We start from the raw sequence: 26,026 nt of genomic DNA on the forward strand, positions 1-26,026 counted from the left end.
TACTCTTAAACTAGGATCACAGTGAGAAGGGAATGAAGAAGCAGAGCCCCCAGCACTCCAGGTTAGGGTGGGTTTAATGCTTATCTACAGACTGCTTTGGAAACACTGCCACTTCTCTACCACCCTTCCTACAAACCATTGTTTCTCCTGCTATCATATTCTGTGTCTTATTACTACTCACAAAATCCCTAAGGTCAGATCCTTCATCTCTCCCTTACTCTAGAGAACAATAGTAGGATTACACATTCTGTTCTCAGCCAATGTACTCTCCCTCCACAATTTCAAATTCTTGTCTGTGCCCAAGGCTTTAGAAGGGTTGGAGAGAGTTGACTCTTCCCAGGAGCCCACTGTGTCTTTAGGTGAAAAAAAGTTAGCTGCAGAGACAGAACCACCACTGGTTTTTAAAGATCATCTAACATCTATTATTATCTTTCCAAGTGTTTATGTATTTAATAATAAAATGACAATGCCCAGTATTTATTGAGAATTTAATATATGCTTGATATTGTGCTGAGTTCATTAAAATAATTATGTATTTTATCATATTAGCTAATGAATTATGAACTGTTGAACCATTATTATAGAAGATGGGACTAATGAATTCCCATTGTCCTTGTCTTGGCTGCTAGACAGTCTGAGATATTACAGAATCCTATATGCTGAAGGTATATCATGAATTAATAGAATTAATGGATAAAGCATAATAATTTGAAAAGATAAAATGTATGTCTCTACTTTAATTTGCAAGTAAGAAAAATTAATAAGCACAATAAAGAATCAGTTGAGAGTTCTAGTGTGGGCACTGCAACATGTTATACTGTGGTACCCTTGGTGAAGAACAGACAGCAGCAAAAGTAGAAAATATTGGCCTTGTCTGGGGTTTCGATGTCACATATACACAGAAGATAGGTCTGTAGTTTGTGATAGGTGGGAAGTTATAATTCAGGCTGTGGAAAGCTGGAACCAGAGGAGAACTTAAATTCTTAATGAAAACTAGAACAAGAAAAATGCAGCTACAAAGAGTAGGAATTCAAAACATATCTCTCCCGACAAAGCTCTATGGGAAATAAAAACATCAACCTTTCAGTACAGATGTATTTGGGTACTGGACTCCACAATGCAAGTTCAGAAATCTCAACCTAGCATATTAATAAAAAACATGATCCCTGGGTTATGGCATCCCTGAAGCCCTTGATGGGAGTCAAAACAAAGTGCTTAGAAGCACAGATTTGCTCCCCAAATACATGTGTTTCCCACAAGGCAAAATTAGCTCTCTCTGAAGATGAATTAACAAAAAGCATATACAAATTACATGAGCAATGACTTACCACAGGAGAATTTCAATGATCTTGGCTATCGGGGGACCCGACACTTCCAAGACATTGAGACAACAGAACAGTCCAAAGGGACTACACAGAAAGAATATTCTAAAAGTATTAATCAGATGAACAGAAGAGCAGTAACCACAAGGAGACAATAAGAGATGTGAGGGAATGCTCTCTTACTTTACAAGGCAAGGAACTTGAATGACTAAATGATAATAATTGAGTTCCTGAACTTAAAAATCTACCATGTCAGTCAAATATCAACCTAGCTGCAGCTGAAGAAGATGACTAGGGAACTGGAAGATCAATCTGAAGAATCTAGTCAATGGATCAAAAGATAAAACTTACAAGGGAAGAGTAAGAATATCTAATGGACAGAGAAAGAAAATCAAGTGTTTCTTTAGTGTGATTTGTTGAAGTTAAAAGATTAGAGGAAGGCAGTATTCAAAGTTGTGGATATGGGATTTCTAGAGTAGATAAGATATATTATCAGAATGCAAGTCCTCAACAGAAGGTGAGTTGACCTTTTCAAGACAAAATAGCAAATAAGAAGGTGAGGGAGCCAGATTCATCCTGAGTGTGAAATTCTTCATTGTAAACTGCACACCAGCACATCCATATTGCAAATGCATCTTTGGCATCCTTCTTGAGGGCTCAGATCATGACTAATCCATGGAGCCCTTAGTGCTATAAAAATCCTCCAGATCTTGTATGGCCCAAACCCAGTTCCAATCATGCAGCTGTCAACGCAGCATTTCCTCAAATATATTTTATAAAAAGATAGTTTTACCACATGGTGCTCTTTCAGGATGGTGAAGGGTGAGATGAGTTGGGTTGTGTGGTCAAGTAAATTTGAAAACTATATATGGTAGATCTTTTCATTGAGTTAAACTCAATGATTAATTTGAAATGATGATCTCTGACTTTATGACCCATTTTCTCCTAAACACTGAGAACTCTTGCCATTCATAGGATATCACAGCTCTAACAATTTGAAGACAAGAATAACTCTTCCAGATAGTTCCATTGTTATGGAGACCATTATCTACTGAGGCAGCCCTCTGTTTCATTCAGCTGTTATTAACAGAGTTATTTTCTATATGGAAAGGATGTGTTTCATATCCTTTGGATGGTTAATAATTATGACTTGTAAGGTTAAAAAACCAAAGATGATGGTGGTGATCATAATGATGATGATGACAGTAATGATGACTATGAAGATGGTGATGATGAACTGAGTGATGATAATGATGATGATGGTTATGATGTCGATGTTTATGACAGTGATGATGATGGTGAGGAAGGTGAGGGTGGTATTGGCAAGAAACACAGCTGAAGATAAGCCTATGGCTCAACTCTGTCCTTTACCCATACCATATTTTATAATCCTAATACATATCCTTGACTTGGGAATTCATTATATTCATTGTACAAATGGGAAAACTGGAGCTCAGTCAGCTTAATTAACTTAGCCATATACACATAACTTAGTCACGGCAGAGGTTATCTTACCATAAAACTTGCTCCTTTCACCTCTGATGCATACCACCTTCCTGAGCAGCAATGACCCTGGACACACTAGAGAAGCTGAAGATTAGACAACCCATTTCTTCTTTTAAGAACATATGCTATGGGATATTAATGTCCAAAACAGAGATCGATATTCTGTGATTGCAGTGTTTGAATGAAGAATATGGTGGCACCTCTTTCACAAGTGCATGTCCTCTAAGCACCCGGAGGGCCATTTGTACATTTTATGTACATTAAAACCATCTGCACATTCTGGGTACAATAATCAACAGAATAATTTATGAACATGAGGTGTCTCACAGATGGAGAAGTGCTTTACTTTATATCTCCTCTGAGTGCTAGTGACCACCTGAAACACTGTGTTGTGAAGACTCCAGAGATGTCCTCAAGGAGAAGTATAATCAATAAGAAATGCCAGGTGACAGAAAGGAAGGAGGGAGCTGTGGTTAGAGGTACCGAGCATTTGCTATCCCTGTTTAAGGAGAACTACCCATATGCTCCCAGGAATGGATCATCTTTAAATTAATAAATTAGTTCATATTTAATGTTATTAAAAGTGGAAAGAGAAATGAATCCAGATTTAGCGTCTTCAGCGGAGAGTGAGCTTTGCCTCTCATGGCACAGTGGTGCAGATGGGAAGGAGAGCACATGCCATAACTTTGGCATGGCTATGATTGCAGTGTCTAACAGAAACGGTGTAAGGGAGGAGCAGTTTGTTTGGGCCCATGGTTTCAAAGGGCTTCATTCATCATGGTAGGGAAGGCATGGTGGGGCGGCTGAGCTCAAAGCAGTGGGAGTCCGTGTCAAAACTTGTTCACATAGCTCTGGACCAGGAAGCAGAGAGAGTACAGCAGGAGCTGGGGGCCAGGTAAACCTTTAAAGGCTCTCCCCTAATGACCTATCTCCACCAACTGCTACATGGCTCCTAAAGGTTCCACAGCCTCCCCAAATAGCACCCCTGGCTGGGAACAAACATTCAAAACATGAGCCTGGAGGTATGTTTCAGATTCAAACTTGAGCAGCAAGCAAGAAGCTCACAGCTCTCAACTAACTTTCCAAGACCTGTAGCTAGCAAGGATTAGACATGGCATGTAGCTTCTTTTCCTTTGTAGGCTCTTGATACTTGATGACAGCGCACCACTTTCTAAAATTCCCCCAAGTTCACCAAAATGTCTCTGTTCAACTAGCTCTTTTACTGTGGTGTGTGAAGATTCCAGGATACCCAACACTTTCTCATCTTTCCTCCTCCTTGCTGCCTGAAAACTCACTCCTTTCAGAACACAAATGACTGAGGAAACACACTCTGTTAGACCAGATCGTGCCTCCCAAAGGTGGCAGGTTTGCATCACGACTTTACATAAATGCTCTTGGCACTGGCAGTGGGTGGTAGGCAGGAGGATGGCTCTGCCATGAGACAAATATAGAGCTGCCATCCTTAAAACTCTAGCGGGAGACTAACCCTTAAGGGAGATGCCATGCAATAAATAATTTTTGCCACAACACATTGCTTCCCTTTGCATAAATTTAACACCCCATTCTTTGTACAATATGTGATCTTCCTGCTAACTCTCCATAGACAGAAATAGCTCTGGTAAGATGTGATCAAAGATAAGTGACAGAATGTAAGGGAGAGATGACACACTGAAGAACTTGACCCTGATGCCAGCTTTTCTGCAGAGGATATTATTTTCTGAGAGTAAAGAATATTGAAAGAGTTATGACAATGGGTCAGATCACCAGTCTGATGGAATCCCCAGAGCATGATATGAATTCTAATTTTAGACTCTAGAATGTTGGTTCCTTATTTGCTCTACAGCGGGCTTGTGCCTCCCTTCTCCTTCCCATTACAGTGGAGGACATATCCCTCACCCTAAACATGAAGATCAGCCTAGGCAACATACTCAAGAGCCAATCCTGCCTCCAGGGAAAGGACTCTCAGAAGGTGAACAAAACATAGTCAACTCGTTTTTCTCTAGTCTATACATCACTACAGGTTGTCCTGGAACTTTTTATACACATATGCAAATTAATAGGTCTACTTCTGGAGTTTAGACTGTTAGATGTTTCAAATCTACTTAAGTCATTTTTCCTGTATCTTGTGTTTCTCAAACATGAACTTTTGGCAATAGACAATCTTTAATTTGGACTAGTATGGCATGTTCCTTTTGGTCTACATAGCTTGTGTGATTTTTGTGTTCTTTCTGAAAATAATCCCTCACCCCTCCAGAGAGAAGACATCTGATTAGGTAAGTTCACTTTCTTAGGACTTCATCACTGCTGGAATTCAGTCACATAATTCTCTTGTATTGTCTTCCTCCCATAAAGTTATTCTGAGAATGTCATGTCCTACAATCCATCTTCCTGTTTCTATAGACTGCAGTGTGACCGCATGACCTGTAGATTCCATTCCTGGAAATTGGGCATCAAGAGGAATTCTGAGGGACAAGCAAATGACACTTTTAGTCAATTCTAGACATGTAGTTTGATAGTCGAAGTGAGAAGAAATGAATCACATGTACAATGTTGGCTACAGGTTTTCAAGTTTCAAGTGACAAAGTCTCTAACTTGAACAGAAAATAAAACCTATAGGCCCATGTAAAAACCAAGAGTAAAATTATTCCGGACTGAGTTACATCAAGGACAGCAAATGACATCATGTGCTGCCACTCTGCATTGTGCTATCAATGAGCCTCTCCTGATCTGGTAGCCAAGGTGTGCACTGACAGTTTCTGGCTGAGGTTACTCACACTGGCCATCTGGAAGAAGCAGGACACTTCTGTCCCAACTGCTTCCGTTCCACAAGTGACTTAGATTTTTCCAGTTCATATCCATGGGCCTATTACTAATCCCAAATAATAGCTTACACTAATTTGTAGGTACCATTTGGTCATATGAAACCCAAAGAAATAGATGAATGGAGAACCAAGATAGAACTAAACCCCAGTTTTCATCTTTCTAGACAAGTCTGTAGATGCCTAACATGGCATGTGTGAGCAGCTATGCCCTAAGGCCCCACTGCTGCTTGTCACTCAGTCCCTGCCCATGTATTGCCATTCTAGTTCAGATTGTTGTGCTGATATCTTAGTCCCACTAGAACTTTGTCCCCCTGGAGCCAGTGTTGGAAGACTGTGGAGCTCTGGCCTCCCTGTAGGGGGAACAGTTTGCCAGGTTAGAGTAACTCAGTTACTAAACATCTTCACATCTCCCATGCCACATCAATGTGTCCAATAATCGACTCTTCCAAATTTTTCCTTCTCAACCTGCTCTTGCATGAATGCACCCAGTCACGATGAATAGTAATACTCTATTTCCAATAAAAAATGCAGAGGCCATCTCTGCTAGCCACTGTTCTCAGGAGAAACAGAATGGATAGAAAGGGCATGTATTATAAAGGGGATTTATTACATTGGCTCATATGATTCAGTCTGGGGAGTCCAACAATGGCTTTCTGAACATAGAGAGTCTGAGAGGCTGGTAACTACTCATCCCACTCAGTTGGATGTCTCTGAAGTCCCTATCTAGTGCTGATGGCCTGGAGGAGAATTCTTCATAAACCAGCCCAGAGATGTGTCTTTTAGTTGGTCCCAGATCCAATCAATTTGAAAATCAAGATTAACTGTCACTTTAACCATCCTTTACTTTGCTCACATCCAGCCAGTCACTCAGTTCTGTTAAATTCAACTCCCCACAGTTCTTTTCATCACAATCTACTTCTGTCCCAGCAGGTGGACCTAAGCAACTAGCATCTCCCTCCTCGACCACATCCTGTTTCCAATTGGCACAACAAGATCCAGAGTGAGTTTTTCAAACATAAACTGGACGGCCCAAACCTGCACATGGTGTGCTTTAAGTGTTCCTCTTAGTCTTAGCCTATATTTATCTTCATACTCCTAAGATTTACTTTTAATTATTATGTGCATGTATATATATGTATGTATGTATGTATGTATGTATGTATGTATAGGCATATGCACATGAGTATAGGTAGCCACAGAGGTCCCCCTGTAGTTGAAGTTATGGGCAGTTGTGAACCACCTAATATAGGTGTTAGGAAATAAACTTGGATCCTTCATAAAAGCAGTAGGCACTCTTAGCTACTAAGTCATCTCTCCATCCTCTACCTTTCAGGTATTAAATGCAGCTTCCTCAGACAAATTTTTCCTGGGAAATTTTATAGCATTCTATCTTAGTCCATTTTATACTTCTGTAATAAAATACCTGAGGTAGTAACTAATAATTAGTTTGGGCTTTACTCTAGCATCTTGGCAATCCAGCATTAGGATGATGCCTGGAGATCTTGATGCATCATAATGTGGAAAGAAAGCATCACCTTGTGAGAGACCATGAATGAAAATAACAGGAAGTGGGCATCTTGTTACCCTTGCAATGTGTGTTCAGGATAACTAGCCCATTGGTACAACCAGGACCCTTTGGTGACCTAGTCACCTCTGACATGTGAATTCTCAACACTGTTGCATTGGGGAGTATATTCTCAACACAGGAAATTTGGGGAAGACCGATTTTAATTTATAGAGCTTGATTTTATTTATTTACAACTGCAAAAATATCCATTGTCTGCATTGCTACTTATTTAATGTCTGCCTTTCTGGGGAGATTAATTCTAAAAAGTGAACACTGTGTATAGTTTTCCCTGTTTCCCTCAAACCCATAAATATTTAATGAGTTAATTTATGAATGAATGCCACAATGCATTCAAGCGGTTTCTAAGGCCTGCCTAAGTATTCATTATTCTGGAATGGTTCAAGGGAAAGCCCATGGGCAGGTCTGCAGCAGACAGAACTTAGAATACTTTCCAGGAAATACCTTGCTCCTTTCATTCATTGTCTTCATGTTAAACACTGGCCATCCCTGCTCAATGTTTCAGCTGTGAATGGAGGAGTCTCTGAAGCTCACTGTGACACTCACTAACCTGTCACCAGAGAGGCCATTGGTCATTATGCTGTGTTCTCTAAGTCACTTCATTTCCATTCCATTTTCAAGCCCTTTCTTCTCTACGGAGGGTGAGGGAAACATTTCATTGTCTTGATTTATCATCATCTATAAAAAAAATTAAACCAATAAATTAGGGGATAGTTTTAGGTCTTATAAAAAGATCCACTAAAGGGATTCCTTGAAATACTGTGCTCTCTAGGGACATTTAAAATTGGATTTGATTTACAAAAATTTGATTTGCACATAAATACTCAGGAACGCATTGATCGCTTCAAGTGAGCTACACAGGGACATGACTACCTTTAATCTTTTATAACAAAGGTGGCAATTAAAATTGCTTTTGCTAAGCAATTTTGAAATTGAGGGTTCGATCTCTTCGCTGGTTTTCCCTCACGTAGAAGACTCTCCTCTCCCCCTAATCCTTCCTCTTCCTAATTAAAGGAAGGAAGTTTGGATTCTTGGTAGACTACAGTTTCTGATAGAGTGCCATGTCTTCTCATGGATGCTGTAGAAGCCAAGTTCGAAGGTGAATTTCATTTGGCTACCCTCTGTTAATGCAGTGCCTTTTAATATCACTTCTCAGAGGTACTGTTAGAGAAGGATTCTTTTGTTTGTTATTTTGAAGTGCTCGTTTACCAGGGTATTTGATGGGCCCATGTTCCCAGCTCTACTGTCATTTTCACACATACACCCCCCGCCCCACGAAAACTGCCTTTGTGTGGAGCCTGTTTGTTTGCTTTATTTAGCCTGTGGTGTCAAGTGCCTAATAAGGAATCCTGACAATAGTTTGCTCCATCTCTAGATTGAATTTCTTTATAGATCATCCTCTGTAATTCATTTCTCAACTGGTCCTGATCAATACAGCTTGGCTCAGCTTAAGGTTAGAGAAACTAACCATGGTGCTGATGGGGTGCCTCAAAGCACTGCCTTCAGAAAGATGCTCTTTGATAGTAACCTGTCAAATTGACCTGCAGCCCTGTCCCGGAGTCTGGGTCTGAGCTCCTTCTAAGTCCCAAAGCTGTCATTGTCTTGTTCTCTTTGATTTCATCAAGCCAAAGGCCAGAGAGGCTTTTACAAAACCAGCATGTGTTGAGGATACACGTGTCATTCACATTGGGATCCCTGAGCCTAGACCTGACTCTACTGCAAACTGGCTGTTGAGTTTCAGTGAATGACTAGACCATTTTGAACTTCTGTTTTAGCTTGTGTATTTTAAGACAGCTGGGCCTGTTGATTCCTGGAACTCTCCTGCTTTCAACATGCTCAGATTCTGCATGAAGAAAGAGGAGCCTCGTTTTTCAGCTCAGAGGCCACCACTGGGGTAAAAGTGACGGAAAATCCTTGCTTCTAAATCATGGAACCAGAAAACATGCTCTGTCATGAGGATTCCCAACCACCTTTTTAAAGTTCCTGGTTTGAGGAACCAATATTTCTCTCTGGCCCTGTGTAGCATGAATCTTAAAAAGTTCTTATTAATAAGATCAAACCTGGAGCCAGGTATTGGGGTGAATGCTGCTGGAAGATCAGAGAAGCAGAACAAGCCACAGTTTCCTCACCTCGCCAATTCCTCAGCTGATCCTGTTTCCTCAGACTGGATGCCTCTCAGCTGAACTGTGCTGCTCAAAAGCCAAATATCTTAACCAGACAAAAGTTTCTAGTTTCTTCATGCCTTATATAACTTTCTGCTTTCTGCCATCACTCCCTGAGATTAAAGGCGTGAGTTCCCATGCTTGGCTGTATCCTTGAACACACAGAGATCCAGGTAGATCTCTGCCTCTGGAATGCTAGGATTAAAGACGTGTGCTACCACTGCTTATCCTCTATGTTTAATATTGTGGCCGTTCTGTTCTCTGACCCCAGTTACGTTTATTAGCTTGCACAATATTTCGGGGAACGTAATACCGTCACAGCCCTCCTTCCTTCTCTGTGAAATGCTGACATAGTCTGCTATTTGTCCACTAAGAGACAGCAGTATTGACATAAGTCACCAATGTCCATAGCACATTGGAAGCTCTAGGAGATTGCAGAGAGGGCACTGTTGATCAAACAAGATGCTGCATTGCCAGAGGGCAGAGGGCAGAGGGCAGAAGGCAGAGGCACACATACCACCCTGGAACCTCAAAGTTCTGGATTTCTTTCTCTTCATTTTTCTGTCCTCTTTGTTGCAGCTACAGTCCATACTGGACCAGGAACCATGGCAGACTTTACTGCAGACAGTAACACTGATCCTTTAGGGGAGGTACAGATTTATTCAAAGAAGCTCAACCAGCCTGTCCACCCTACCTGGGTGAAAGCACCAATACTCACTGGCCAACCAATCACATCTCTGTTCATCACATCAAGAGCACTTGGCTGGCAAAATCCCCAGGGACAGAATCAGTAATGAGAATCGTCTGACGTCATACCTTTTAGGTTAGCAGATACAGTCACAGAGTAATCAGTAAGGACATAACATGAGGCAGGAGGATGCTATTAATTTTATTCCTTCAATGTTGTCTCTGTAGGACTTAGGTTCTGGGAGTATAATTATACTCAAATTATATATAGCAATGATTTTTTAAATATTTATAATGCCCTACATTCTTACTTTGAGCAAAGTTTTGCTCAGAGAATATTACATAAATGATTCCACTTGGTGTATTCTCTGCAGTATCTCTGTGAGGTGTTACTTTAGTAACCTTTCTGGAGTGAATGGGCAAAGTGATGAATTAATACAATTAAATAATGAACAAGTGTTGACTACTTTCTACACGCTAGGCACTGTGTTAAGCTTTGGAAATTCAGATATGAGCCAAATAGCCCAGAAGGCAATTCTCATTGACTTTAGAGTCTAAATATGTTGACCTCCATTTGTAAACAAACAAAATACAGCAGATGAATTAACTTGACCAAGGTCATATAGCAAGAGAATGTCAGGACAAGAGAGAGAAATAAGTTTGGCTTTGGCCACAATGAAGTAACTAATACAGACAGATTTTCCTGACCCAAATGCTGATAAAACTATAAAAAAAATGTATGAAGATAATGTTTCTAGGCATTGGACATCAAGCAACTCAGAACTGAAAACCTGAAAAAAAACAAGAAGCTCACAAGATGAACCTCACCTCTTTTCTGCCTTTTAGCTCGGGGCACTTTCTCAAGTTGCACATGGAGAGGTAGGGTACAGAGAAGTGATATGGCTCAGCTGAAAAGGCCAGTGTCGAGTTTGCTTCAGAGAGTACCAAAGTGGTTAGAGGTACTAATAATAGGGGTGAGATATGAAGAGTTCTGCTTCTTACACACAGGAAAAGACTATGTACCACAGCCCAAGAGAGAAGCGTCTATGAGGCAAAACCTCAAGGGAAATTGCCAAGGTCATGGAGAGGTCAGAGATGTGAGTGTCCCAGCTCAACAGCAGTACAAACCTCACTAGAACATGCTATGTATCCAGTTAAGATACGATTTCAGAAAAGAAAAGATTTTGAATAAAGACCAATTTCTAAAGCTCAATTTAATCCTTAGGATAAAGAGCCACAGGGCTAAGAAATTATAAAATTGGGGCTGGAGAGGTGGCTCAGTGTAACACAAATTTCTAAATGCTTATATTAAATTAAAAACTCATGGGATCCAGGTATTGGGGGTGAAATCTGAAAAGTCAGAGAAGCAGAACAAGCCATAGCTAACCTCACCTCACCAACTTCTCAGCCAATCCTGTTTCCTCAAACTGGAAGCCTCTGAGTCCTCATCCAAATGGATCTCAGCTGAACTGCTGCTAAAAGCTTGAAAGCCTAAAAGCTTAAAAATCCTCTAGTTCCTGTTTCTCACACCTTATACACCTTTCTGCTTCCTTCCATTACTTCCTGGGATTAAAGGTATGTGTCACCATGCCTGGCTGTTTCCAGTGTGGCCTTAAACTCATAGAGATTGGGATGGATCTCTGCCTCAGGAAGGCTAGGATTAAAGGCATGTGCTACCACTGCCTAACCGCTATGTTTAATATAGTAGCTGTTCTGTTCTATGTACCCCAGATAAGTTGATTAGGGTGCACAATATGTCAACCACAGTTCAGCAATTAAGAGTGTTTGCTGCCCTTCCAGAGGACCTAAGTATAGTACCAAGCACTCAGGTTGGGCATCTGCAACCATCTGCAATTCTGCTTTAGGGGATCTGACATCCTCTTTTGTCCTTCATGGACAACTAGACACACACACACACACACACACACACACACACACACACACACACACACAAATACACATAAATACTGAATACTACTGGCTAACAAATTAAAAACCCAGTGCCAGGAATGGGATATCTCTTAGAGTTGTTGGCCAGTGAGGACTCATAGACTCCCAAACATAGCAGGCTATTGTCAATGCTCTTGGCTGCCCTCCATAACTTAAGGTAAGATCCTATTACTAAAGACATCATATACTTGAATTCTAGAACATGAAGAAATTAAGCAGGTCCTCACCTAGAAGCTTCACACCTGCTGGCTAGCTTTAACATTGTTAGACATGAAAGGATGTAGTTAGAACAAGCCATAATCTGCAGAAAAAATAGTCAATGGATACTAACCCCAAGATAATATAAGCATTAGAATTTGAAGGCAGAGGCTTTAAAACAGCTATCATAAATACATTTAAGGAAGGTGTGAAGATGGAGTTTCCCAGAGGAAATGACAATTACCTGATGATCACTGGGCCTTCATATCCTTTCCAGTCAGAGGCTAAGCTGTTCATACCCTAAGCTTGGGTGGTAAAGAATTTGAATCCCACCTACCTCCTTGGATTCTGATCTCTCACTGGCTGTCTAGATGTGCTTGGCCACTTTGATGACCTGGCAAACCCCTCCTCTTCACACAATGGCAGCTTTTCAGCTCAATATGGGGTGCAGACATTGGACAGGCATGACCTAAGGTGTGATGGAGCAGGGATGGGGACTCCTGAGTGAGGACCTGATTGTGGACCTGGATCTATAGGAACTCAGTGTAGTGCCAACGTACCTGTTATAGTTGATGTACAAATGATAGAAATGACATCTGACTTGACGGGACTTAATCAGGTGACTACTATTTATCAGTCACTTGGTTTGAAGTCAAGAGGTGGCACCATCTTCCCACCTGCCCAATTATCTGAGGATTGTCTTTCAACTACTCCTTCATCTACCAATTTACTGCATGAGGATGGTGTTGGTGATATTGAGAAGCAACTTTCAGCCAGAAGACAGTGGCAGTGAAAAACAGGGAAAAAGCAAAAGGCTCCAAAGAAGGGAAAGAAGAGAAACCCTAGCAAACCTCAGAAGCTGCTCTATGGGTATGCATTGTTCTTTCACGATACTCAGGCTGCCATCAAAGAACAGAACTGTAGTTAGAGGTTTCCTGCCTGGCCCACAGTCAGGACAAAGCTCTCTCACCCGCCAGGCCCATAGATGCTCAGAACCAACCGAGCAAACACACAGAAACTTACATTGTTTACAATCTGTACGGCCATGGCAGGCTTCTTGTTATCTACTTCTTCTATCGTAAATTAACCCATTTCTATTAATCTATACTTTGCCATGTGGCTCGTGGCTTACCATTCCTTTACATTTTCCCTGTCATGGCAGCGGCTGGCAGCATCTCTCTCCCCAGCCTTCTACCTCCCAGAATTCTCTTCTCTCTTGTCCCACCTATACTTCCTGCCTGGCCACTGGCCAAACAGCATTTTATTTATACAGAGCAATATCCACAGCACAGAACCCTCATGATACCTTTGGTGAGGTTTCAAAGATTGTGGCTTGGAGAAGAGCAAAAAAGAGTGTATAAGTAGAAAACTGAAGCGGCTGAGAAAGGGTATCTCAGTCCACTAGCTGCTTATAAAGATGAGCAGGGGTGTCAGCTGCTGTGGAAACAGATCTTATGCCACCATCACAGACTCCTTCCTCACTGCCTGTGACTACTGCTGACCCATCATCTCCAGTGCCAGCCTCAACAGAGTCACCTGCTTTGTTCCCTTGCATTGCAGTTAATTCCACACTTCCTCCTTATGTGGCAAACCAGGAATCCTCTGAGCTGGGGTCGGCCCAATATTACCAAGCTGATCATTACCAAGCAAATACTACCCTCTTCTATTACCATGTCTTAAGGAGGGGTGGTTACTGTTAACCCAGCCACAGAGTCACCTCCTGTGAGCCCCTACTAGGCCAAAGAAGTATAGCTACCATCCTGCCCAGCCAACAGATCTAGATTTTTACTCAGGCAGTGTTGTAAGCTGCCACCACTGCTGCTTCTCTGCAACTGTCTCCACCCCTGACTACAGCCTTTTCCATCACAACAGAAATCTCAGCCCTTAACAAGTTACCATTCTGCAGCAACCTCCTCCTCTTCAGGCCATACAACTACCTCCACTTCAGAAAGATAGAATCAATTGACAACAGCAGCTGCCAGGTCTGCAAGGCAAGATTATGCCTCTATCCATTGTGAAAATGCAGACTGTCTTAGTCCCTCCAACTGTGGAAAGCAGTCCTGAGTAGTCTGTGACCTGCAGACCCAAGGCCCACATGGTAGAGACAATTTCTCCAGAGATACCCTGTGAAATGATCACAGATGGAGTTCCTGAGATGAAAGTCACCTTCTCTGAGGAGTGTTGAATTGGTGAGTGGGTCCTCTGTGACACTCTCACCCCAACCTCAATGTGTGAGGTTTGGTTGTGAGAACCTTCCAGTTATCAGGAAAGACTGAGGCAATGTATACTACAGGAATGAGTGTGTGATGAAGCACTGTAGGGATGTATTCTTGGCCTGGGTGGCCTCTGTGGTGTGTGTGAAGTGGTCTTTCCTCTTCTCCTAACCACTGAGGATTCATCTGCTGGATATGAGCCCAAGAGCCTGGTCTGGAGACACAAGCTGGGTTTCCAGTAGTGCATGACCTCTACCCACGGTCCTTCACACTCCTGCCTCCCTTTTCGATCTTCAGCAGAGGCCAGACCATGAAGCAAGGCAGTGAATTTACTGTAATTTTGGAGTTGCTTTTTACTCACAAATGCAGGCAAAAAATACCAGGTTAACAGCAGAGGGAAGGGTAAATGGAATATGGGAGCAAATCATAGGGAGTTATTAGAAGAATCGTGTTGGTAAAATTGTCAGAGGACTTGCCTAAAATGTTATTAAAATGATGCAAATTATTTAGCTTCAATCCTAGGAGAAAACAGTGCTAGGGTAAGAGAGGCTTGAGGTTACAACTCGGTGGTAAAGTGCACTGGTTTTAATCCCAAATTAATAAATGAGTTTTAAAAGGAATGAACATACTGATTTAAACAATAATATCCCTTTTAAAGGGAACTATTATCTATCTATACAGTGCTTTAAGAACAAAGATTTGAGGGGCTAGGGTCATGGCCTAGCACTAACAAAACTCTGAGTTCAGTCCTCAGGCAGGAAGATCAAAAGTTCAAGGTTACCCTTGGCCACAAGTGAGTTTGAGGCCATTCTAGTGTCCATGAGCCAAAGGTAGAACCAAGGTTTTGAAGAACATGGTGGCCAATGCCTTCAATCCCAGTATTTTAGAGGTGTAAGTATTTGAATTTATGAATTCAAAGCCACCCTGGACTTACAAAGCTAGACCTTGTTTCAAAAACAAAGAGGCTAGGTGTGGTGGCACTCTCTAATTCTGCACTTGGGAGGCAGAGGCAGGTGGATCTCTGAGTTTGAAGCTAGCCAGGGCTACAGAGTGAGATTCCTGTCTGAAGGTCTGCTCTCTACACTAGGAGCATTAGGCTGGAGAGAAACTGACATCTTCCAGGAGTATCTTATTTTTCTCTCCAACATTTCTACAGTCAGACTTTATCTGACTTGATTACCAGCTTTACAGGTAAGAGGCAGAGGCATATACCCTTAATAAGAGGTTTTACAAAGAAAGATAAATAAATTTAAAGACGTAAAATAAAATACAGATATAACAATCAAAAAGACAAGGAATCTTAGAAATTGGAGACTTTTTGTAACAATGATTTTGAAGTTATGAAACTTAAATATATACTTAATATTTGCTTAATAACTTACTGTATTAGAGATGACAGAAGAGATGAGATAAATTTATAGAAATAACCCCAGTGGGACTGGGGGATGAGGAAACAGCTCAGTTGGTAAAATATTTACTGCATGAGTTGGTGAATCTGAAGTGAGAACCCCAGCATCCATGCAAAATTCAGGTGTGGTGCCTTGCACCTGTAATCCCTGAACTGGGTGGGAGTGGGGCAATGACAGGAAATGCCTGGTGATCTTCAGCTCCAATGAGTGACCTTACCTCGACAAATAAGATCAAGTATGTGTACTCATACCTGCACATACTTGTGCACAAAAATGAACACTTACACATAGAGAGGGGATGAGGAGTGAGGGAGGGAAATAATCTTAACTCAAGAACATGGATGAAAGGCTTGGGAAAAAGAAAATGAGCCTCAGCGACATGTGGTATAAGAGAAAATGTCTACTGTACGCACAATCAAGGCCCAAGGATGTAGAGAATATGACAGAAAATTGTCTTCCTTAGGGATGAGCACACTCCAATTGGTTTTCCAATAACAGTCAGTCTTGAGAACATACATACAAGTAACAGTATATAGACTGAACAGGTTGCAGTTAAATACATTTGGGAATATACACACATGTATACATACATGCATACATACATACATACATACATACATACATACATGAAAAAAGAGGCCATGAACTTGAAAGAGAGCAAGAAGGGGTATATGGGAGGGTTTGGAGGGAGAAAACAGAAGGGAAAAATTATATAAATCATATTATAATCTCAAAAAATAAAAAAATAATTTAAAAAGAACATTTCTGGAAATAATTGTCAGAATTTCAAAATTTAATTAAGAAAATCTGCCCATAGATGCAAAAGCCTCAGAAAACCTGAAGCAGAATAAGTATAAAGAAACTGGGATGAATGAAACACAGGAAACAGTATAGATCTTTAAAAAATAAAGGCATATTTTAAATCAACAACTTGAATGATATGAAAAAGTCATCTGAAGAGCATAACTTTACAAAACTTATAAAGTATTTCTGTAAGTTAAATTACTTCTCAAATTTTATGGGAAAACAAAGAACATAGAATATACTAAAATATTGATAAAGAGTGTGGAAGTTTGTGCTGTCTGATTTTGAGAACTGCTATAAATCTTCATCATAAATACCATGTGTGCTTGAGGTGGGCAAATAAATCAATAAAATCTAGTGGAAGTATCCAAAAATAGAGCCACACATTCGGATCAATTGATTTCCAGTAAATAAGTAAATAAATAAGCACTCTATCAATTTAACAGGGAAGAAACATCTATTCAACAAATGGGTTAGAAAAGGAACTCAACACTCCTACTCAAGAATGAAAATAGGCGCTAGATGGAGTGTGTGTGTGTGTGTGTGTGTGTGTGTGTGTGTGTGTGTGTAAAAGAGGACACTATTCATACTACTTTATTTTTATATGAACTCTAGATAGGTAAAGAGTGCTTAGAAAGGACTCAAAAAGCTCTCACTCCAGAAGAAACAAAACTTTATCAAATGTAAAAACTCCTAGTCATTAAGAAACAGCTCATTAATAAAGTGAAAAGGAACACTACAGGTTGAGAAATCATTCATGTGCATATTACAAAATACTCATATCTCTAATATAAAGTGATTCTATGAATCAATAATTTAAAAAAGACATTAAAAGAAAAAAAGACATTGAAAGGGTCTAAGAGTTGAAAGATGATCTTTAAGGAAGCAATTAGCCTATAGAATGAATCCACCGTCATTAGTTTAATCAGGAAAAAACAAAGTTAATGCACAATGAAATATCACTATAAACCTACAAAGATGGCTAAAATTGAATCATTAATACCAACTGTTGGCTAAGATACTAAACAACCAGAATGTTCCTGCATCACAGTAGAAATGTGATGATGAAAAAGCTTTGGGAAACTCTTTAGTATTCTTTTATAAAAATGAAATCTGAAATGCTGCCTTTGGGCCATTTTTGGCTGATGTACTCATGACTCACAGCAGATGAGTTACTTACATTGGGCCTGTAAAAGAAACTGGACCTGTCAACACTCAGTCATGGATGAGGGAGGGTCTGCTGGGGAACTACTGGGTGTTGACAGCTGTTAGGATTGGTGGAGTCATTGTCTTCAGTGACCTAATCACTGGTGAATCATTCATGCTCTAGAGAATAGCTCCACACCTATGCTTATGTGGAAGGCCCTGGTTGAACTCAGCACATCACAAAATGAAACCAAAATCAAAATGAAGGATATGAACCAAGAAAGGGGACATTTTAGAGGGAAGGAGGTTTGCAAGGGTGGGTAGGAGATATTAGAGAATAGAGGTGGTTAGTGTGATCAGATTGTATTATATACATGTAGTAAGTTGTCAAAGAGAAAGTTTAATAGAAAAAGAAAAATACAAAAACCATGAAGTTAAATTCTATTTCTAATTCTATCCTGTGACTTAGCAATTCTACTCCTAGGAATTTACTCAAAATAAATGAAAAGGAATGTTCAAGACTACAAGGAAACTGTTTTCTAGACTCAACAGGACAGTTGCATATATGAAGTGTGACAGCATATGCAAGACATGCCGATGCTAAAGCCAGACAAAAATCCCAGCATGGAAAAAGGATGTGGGCATAACAAGGCACATCAACCAAGGAAATATTGGTAATTGTTAGCTTCTGGGAGTAGAAGAGTCAGTTTTCCTTAAGGGTGCGGCCATTGCTGATAGTGTGACCAAGCTCTAGTGGATGCTGATACACCCACAAATATCTGAGAAGGATTAATTGGACTTGATTTTTTTTTTTTTTTTAAGAAACACAAAGTTGGGTAAGGAAGCAGAAATTGGAAGCCAAGTTTGGGGTAGGAGGTAAATACGATCAAAATCCATTGTGTGAAATTCTCTAAACATGATTCAAAAGAAAGACATGTCCAAGAAGAGGCTTGCACAGGAATATTACAGCTCAGTTAGATAGCCCATTCTAGAGTTAACCTGTATACCCACCAACAGAAAATGTGGAAGAGTGTGTTGCCACTTTGATCCAATGAAATTCTACAAACAATGTATGCATGCTGTGACAGGCTGACACCCACAGCAACGTAAGTGCATCTTAAGAATGCTGTATTAAGGTGGCTTGAGAGATTGATCAGTAGTTAAAGAGTACTTATTGCTTTTGTAGAGGACCTGGGTTCAGTTCCCAGCAGTCACATGGTGGCTAACAACCATCCATAACTTCCATTCAAGGGGATCCAGTGTACTCATCTGGCATCTGTGGGCACCAGATATGCCTGAAGTATACTCGAATATACCCAGAGAAAACATCATAAATATAATGTAAAAAAAAACAGTGATTACATTTTTTAATAAATATTTTTTTATTATTATGTGTTTTAAATTTTATACATCAGCCATGGGTTCCCCTGTCCTCCCCCCTCCTGCCCCCATCCCCACCTTCCCCCCAGCCCCTCCCCTCCATTCCCATGTCCTCCAGGATCAAGGCACCCCTGGGGATTCATTTAAACTTGGTAGATTCAGTACAGGCAGGTCCTGTCACCTCCTTCCAGACTGAGCAAAGTGTCCATGTGTAAGCCCAAGGGACCATTGAATAGCTTGATCTATTTGGGAGGCGTGCAGTCTGTGGGACCAGGATCTGTCCTTAGTGATTAAATTTTTTAAAACAATGTTGTATTTAGTGAAAGTAGCCAGACAGAGCTCAGGCTGATTTATGGAATAAGAACATGAAGTTCATACTCACTGATACAAATGCAAAATCTCATTGATCTGTATCTGTAGCAATCTGTGTATAGAAATTTTACATAAGTTAAAATAATCCAATCTATCTGACTTCAAAGACCAGACTTTCTCACATCCTCTGCTGAACATCGGCAAAACTTAATCCCTGGGAATTTTGCTACTGCTAGGGAAGGCAGCACAATGCAGAGGGATAAGAATGATTCTTCTGTGAAATGCACATATGGAAGAAAATTGTTTATGAACTGTAAAGGTGATAAACATATTTATAATTGTTTCAAAAGCAATTACTATAAACTGCTGAAGCAGTATTTTACCTTAGGGGCTTGGAAAAAAAGTGGCTGTATTAGTTGCCTATTGTTGTGTAAGAAATCACTACAAACATATGTGCTTAAAAGAACAGAGCAAACTATTTCATAACTTATGGGGGTCAAGAACTTGGGGTACAGTAATCAGATCAGTGAATACCCTAACTGCCATCATAGAACCTTTCTCCAGTAACTGATGGAAACAGATGCAGAGATCCACAGCCAAAAACCAGGCGGGAGTCCAGTCAAAGAGAGAGAAGAGGGATTCTATAAACAAGGGCATCAAGACCATGATGGGGAAACTTAGAGAGACCACCAAACCAAACTAGTGGGAACTCATGAAATTTAGATCAACAGCCGTGGAGCCTGTATGGGACTGGACTAGGCCCTCTCCATAGTGAGATAGTTGTATAGCTTGATCTGCTTAAGGGGCTCCCTGGTGTAGGATAAGAATCCATCCCTCGTACATGAGCAGGCTTTTTGAATTCCACTACCTATGTTGGGACACCTCGCATAGCCTTGAGGCAGGGGGAGAGGCTTGGACTTAGATGTACCTCCCCATGGGAGGCTTTAACTTCTTGTAGGAGGGAATGGGAAGTGGGATGGAAAGGGGACGGGGAGGTTGGAGGAGCGGGAGGAGGGGAGAGGGGGATATTTGCCTGGAATGTAAAATGAATTAAAAAATTTCTTAATTAAAAAAAAAAAAAAGAAGAACTTGGGGTGGTGTAGCCGAGTAGTTCCAGCTCATAGCTGCAATCCATCTGTCAGACAAGGCTGTAACTAGCTGCAGGCTACAGTTCACCCTGTGGTCACTGGCCTGCCTTCTTTCTTGACTGGCTGTTAGCAGGATAGTGAAGAAGTGATGGTATGTAACTTCCAAGACTAGGATACAAAATTGTTTTCAGCTTTCATTTGGTCTGTTCCACTTGCTCTAAGGGAAGCCAGAAGATTTGTCCTGTGCATGTGTCGTCTGCAGAGAGGCTGGGTAGGTGAGGAAGAAAGGTCTCCTTCTATATATAGGTCATGTAGCTCTCGCCTGTCATCAAAAAAGCTCCCCTTTGCAACAGACAGAAACCATTAGAGAAAACCACCACTGGTCAAAATGTGGAGAACAGTTGATTTGGGGGTGACTATCCCCCACAGATTCATCTACAATACTGCATCCAAAGCTCAGAAAGATTTTAAGAGCCAGAGAACCAGGAAATATGATGAGATTATGTCTCCTAGAAACGGCAAGGAAATGTCACCTCAGCAATATGGCTTCCTAAACAAGATCAGAAGTAAAACAACAATGATACTAATATGGAAAAGGTCCTACCCCTGGATGAAGAACTACAGGCAGCTAGGAAAGCTGAGAGCAGGAGAAATCATCTTCTCCAGGGATGAGACTGTAGTTTTTTATCTAATACCCAATGGTCAGCCCTGCAATCCTGTGCATATCAGCAACACCAAATGAACTGAGCAGGTTGTGTTTATATATTTACACACACATATATATCTTGTGTGTGTGTGTGTGTGTGTGTGTGTGTGTGTGTGTGTGTGTAACAATGACAAAGGCCATACATTTGATAGGGAGTGAGGGGGTCATGGCAGGGTTTGGAGGGAAGAAAGGAAAGAGAGACAATATAAAATTGGGCCTAATAATCTACCATGAGAGGATAAAAGTTCTAAGAACTCTCTCAGAATCTCAGAGTGCAGGGTGGCTGAGGGAATGTCACTTCTGGAATATTTGAGGATCCCTTTGCTTCTAGAATGAAGGTACTTGAAAAGTAAGTTAAAGGGAAGTCTTATGGAGTGCTGTAAGACAAAGCTCAGATTATCATGATTCAACCATGCTTTCCTCCAAATGCTGGCTGTGGCCCTATTGACCCTTACTGAGCCTTTAATGCCTTGAGTCTTTTTTTTTTTTTAAATTCTAAAACTGAAGTAAAAATAAAACACACTAAGGTTATCGTGGAAACTAGCATGAACGAGAGTGTATGTAAATTATTGCCATAGATACATAATTGTGAGTAATTAAATGAATGTGTGCTCAGACATCTTTGAAGTTCTAAATAAACTATCAGTGTGAGTCAAAATCTGTAGCATGTATTGTCCTTCAAATCCAGCACTGAGTAATTTGTTGCACTTCTCATCAAAAGGAAATAATGGAATCTTGTCTAACCTCATTCTGAATGTAAACCTTCCACCCTTTCCCACAGGAAGTGGCATCTGGCTTGCCAAAGGAATTCAGCGTTCAGCCTTGCTTGGCTTCTGCATTCTGGAAAGGATCTGTGAGCAGGTCAGAGCAGCCAATGTGGATAGCATCAAAGTAAACGTGTGTTCCCTTTGCTGGCAAATCCCACAGATGATTCCTGTGAGGACCCTGAGAGACTAAGCTCTTTTACATGCCCTTGTCCTCTTTACATGACCAGCCTCTTATCAAGATGAAATACACCCTACACCCAAATCCGTGCATATTCACAGATGCATGTATGGATAAATATATCTCTCACGTGGTTTTCCTGTATCCACTGGTACTCATCTTCTCAATTAATCTTTATGAAGCAACCCCTAGTGGTCTGATTAAAAACCCATAATCTCATCACTCATCTTTCTCAGCAAAAGGCAGGGGAAGCTTTTAATGGCTTCTCATTAACACAGAAGCTCAAATTTGTTAGCAGTTAGTCAAAAGACCTCTTGGAACTATGTGGTCCTGCCCTGGTGTCTGTACCTCAACTTCAATTCAAGTTACTCAATTCCACCCAACAGCTGAACTCCTGACAGCTCTTTAATATTCTAAGTCATTTCCTCTTAAGATCTTTGCATAAACTGCTTCCTGAGTGGACCATCTTTCCCTACACCTTAATATCCACATCTTATCTTATTCTGGATCAGTTAAAGTGATACTTCACCTAGTTAGTGGTCCTCCTTGAGTCCCAGCCGATCTCTTCTGCTACCTTCCCACTTCTCCTAAGCATTTACCCTGGGTTCTTATTATAAATATATTTATACAAATAAATAAATAAATATCTTTGCATTTTATCTTATTTAATACTGGGCAAATCTATTAGATAAAAAAAAGTAATGTCCTGTGCCTGATCCTAGAAAAATATTCACTAACATGTTTGTATGTATATATATATATGTGTGTGTGTGTGTGTGTGTGTGTGTGTGTGTGTGTGTGTGTGTGTGTGTGTGTGTGTGTGTGTGTGTGTGTGTTCATATATATGCATATGAATGAATATTTAGTAAAAACCTGAGCTATCTCCAAAGCCCCAACAAATAGTCTTTACTGGACCCTTACCTATGGATCTAGGAGCCCAGCCTGAAGTCAGATTTTGTTAGTAGAAAAACACATTCAATGCTCTTGACCTCAAATAGGTTATGGAACATTATATTAGGTTACTCCTAAAGTCCATGTGCCTCTCACAATCAATTTTTATAGTAAGAGGGTCCATACACTGGGAAATAGTAGTATGTCATTGGATATAATGGAAGCCACAACTCGAAGTAAACAGTGTCTTAAGTAATATTCTTATTCTTATTACAAATAAAAATCTGGTCTGTTTCTAGCATTTCTCCTACTGGGTCTGAGTTTGAGCATTCTAAGCAACAAGATTCAAGCTCTGTTTGCTTCTGGTTTTGCTATCCTTTGAGCACAGACCATGTTTGAATAGACATTTCACTGTATGGATAGTGTGTACTCCAACCAGTAGGACTGATGCATGAATGTCTTGTGCCTTTCAAAACACAAGTGGAAAAGAGAGCCTCCCCTTGACTACACCTGGCTGAAAGAGCCTTGGAGATGCATATTTTATTATGGGTTAATATGGGCTTAATTAAATATTCAGAGATTCCACTACTTTGGAAAACCAGAACAATAAAAAACACTTTCCAAAATCGGGGATTGTATCAGAGCCTTAAGTAAAGAGATGTGTCAGAGAGTCCTGATATCATGAGAAATATGCTAAGTAAAGAGGAATTTGACTTGCAGCCTCCTTGCATAATCACAGGATGTGCAAAGCTTGGAACATCTAATAGAAGTGGGTTGCAAGAAAGCCAAAGAGTTATATAATTATATTTCCTTTATGCAGAAATCTATAACATCCCCTAGTTTCTCTTTCTGAATTTGTTTATATATAGAATTACTGTCCATTAATCAATTATGCTTACAATGAGTATAAGCACTATAACAAGTTCTATGTAAGAGACATTTCTTTTACTCACAGTTTAATCAAGAGACAAACAGTAAACATGGTAAGTAGTTCATGAAGAGGTTAGTGGGAGATAAAGAAAGGAGGCCATATTCAACCATCTCCGAGAACTTGTGGTTCATAAGAGGACTTCTGAAGACACATCCTAAGCTGGATTTTGAAGGGTAACTAACAAAAATAGTGCCTGGTAAGAAGGAAGAAAAACAGATGTGCATATCACCTTTGAGTGATGATAAGAAAGGAAAAGGAAGGGAGAGAGGGAGGGTGTGAGAAAGAAGGAAAGAGGATGTAAGAGAGCGAGGGAAGGAGGGGAGAAGTAGAGATGGGTGGGAGGGATCAGGAAAAGAGAACACACTGCACAGGGGAACATTCACCAGAAGCTTTCAGACTGCGGGTCTGGTGACAATGAGAACTGATCTTAGGTTTTTAAAAACACACACCAGGACCAATCATTTTTATTATTGAAAATGGTGGTAATGTTTTGTGGAACAAATGGGCTGCACACCTCTTTCGCTAGCCCTTTTCACGCATACACCATTGGTCCAGGTGTCTTATCCACCTTGGGCTGATTTGCTTGCCCTCCTCTATCTAGATGGTGAACTCCAAAAGGCAAAGGTTAGGCCTATTTCTGTTTCTGGACTCAGACTCTGGAAGGGTCTCACATAATAGCAGGTTCAATAAGTGCCTGGCAAATTAGCAAATAAGCAGGTGTTCATCTGGTGAAAAGTAACAGGACTCCTAAGAAGCAAAAATAAACATGCAAAAAGACTGAAGAAAGGATAATTCATCACTGGGGGAGGAAGGTATGCATGCCACAAATGAGAAAGAAAATATCCTCCAATGCCAAAGTCTCCTCTGAACCCCAGGTCAGGTACCATGCTGACAGCCCAAGCCTTCCTTTATGGTGCCCATTGCCCACTGTCATTGGTAACTGAGTAGTGAGCACATGGTGACTAAGAATGCAGCTCACTTCCTAAAGGGCTGGTCTTGCTTCCTAGGTGACTTTGAACAAGTCATTCAAACTCTTGAAAAAGTGTTTTGTTTTTTTTTTTCAAAATGGAAATGAAATATGTTTCATTTGCTTGTTTAAATATCTAAATAAAATATTAAGTTTAAATGATAGGTAAAGGAAAAGGGAGAGAGGAGGGCATAGTTTAGATGTGTTTATACAGCTCTGTTGCCAGTAAAGAAGAAGAATGCATGGATTGTGAAGGCAACTTAGCAATATGGATGGAATGGGAGGTTGGAAATATTTTCTATAAATGGAGATTGAAAGAGTGAATATTGAAGATGTGACTGGAGTTGAAGGTGAGAACCAATCCTGCAGAACTATATTGGCTTGTGCTAAGAAGTTTGGTCTGCTCCCTGAGGACTAGCCCAGGTTCCTGTAGTACAAATCTTAAAAGGTCTTATTAATAAAAACAAACCTGAGAGCCAGGTATTGGAGTAAAAGCTGGAAGATCAGAGCGACAGAACAAGCTGCATTTAACCTCACCTGGCCAGTTCCTCAGCTGATTTCGTTTCCTCAAACTGGAAGTCTCTGTGTCCTCATCTGAATGGATCTCAGCTGAATTGCTGCTCAAAAGCCTAAAAGCTTAACCAACTTAGTTCCTAGTCCTCTTGCCTTATATTCCTTTGTGCTTCCTGCCATAACTTCCTAAAATTAAAGGTGTGTGTCACCATGCCTGGCTGTATCCAGTGTGGCTTTGAACTCACAGATATCCAGGTGGATCTCTGCCTCCAGAATGCTAGGATTAAAGGTGTATGTGCTACCATTTTATGGCCTCTATGTCTATCTAGCGGCTGTTCTGTTCTCTGACCCCAGATAAGTTGATTAAGGTGCATAATATATTGGGGGACACTATGTAACCACAGGTTCCTGCAGAAATTATCTGCTCTTCAGCAGTGCAGAGACTGGCTGGCATGGAGGGAGTATGCAGGCATCTTATGGGCGTGCCAT

The 26,026-nt window shown here is 40.6% G+C and overlaps 1 pseudogene; it reads left to right on the plus strand.

Annotated features, from left to right (window-relative positions):
* LOC118597115 overlaps positions 1-14,616 on the plus strand; it is a 55,407-nt pseudogene extending 40,791 nt beyond the window's left edge.
* Positions 14,617-26,026: the final 11,410 nt, after the last annotated feature.

This window comes from Onychomys torridus, chromosome 16 (assembly GCF_903995425.1).
Source record: "Onychomys torridus chromosome 16, mOncTor1.1, whole genome shotgun sequence".
Classification (NCBI taxonomy): Eukaryota; Metazoa; Chordata; class Mammalia; order Rodentia; family Cricetidae; genus Onychomys; species Onychomys torridus.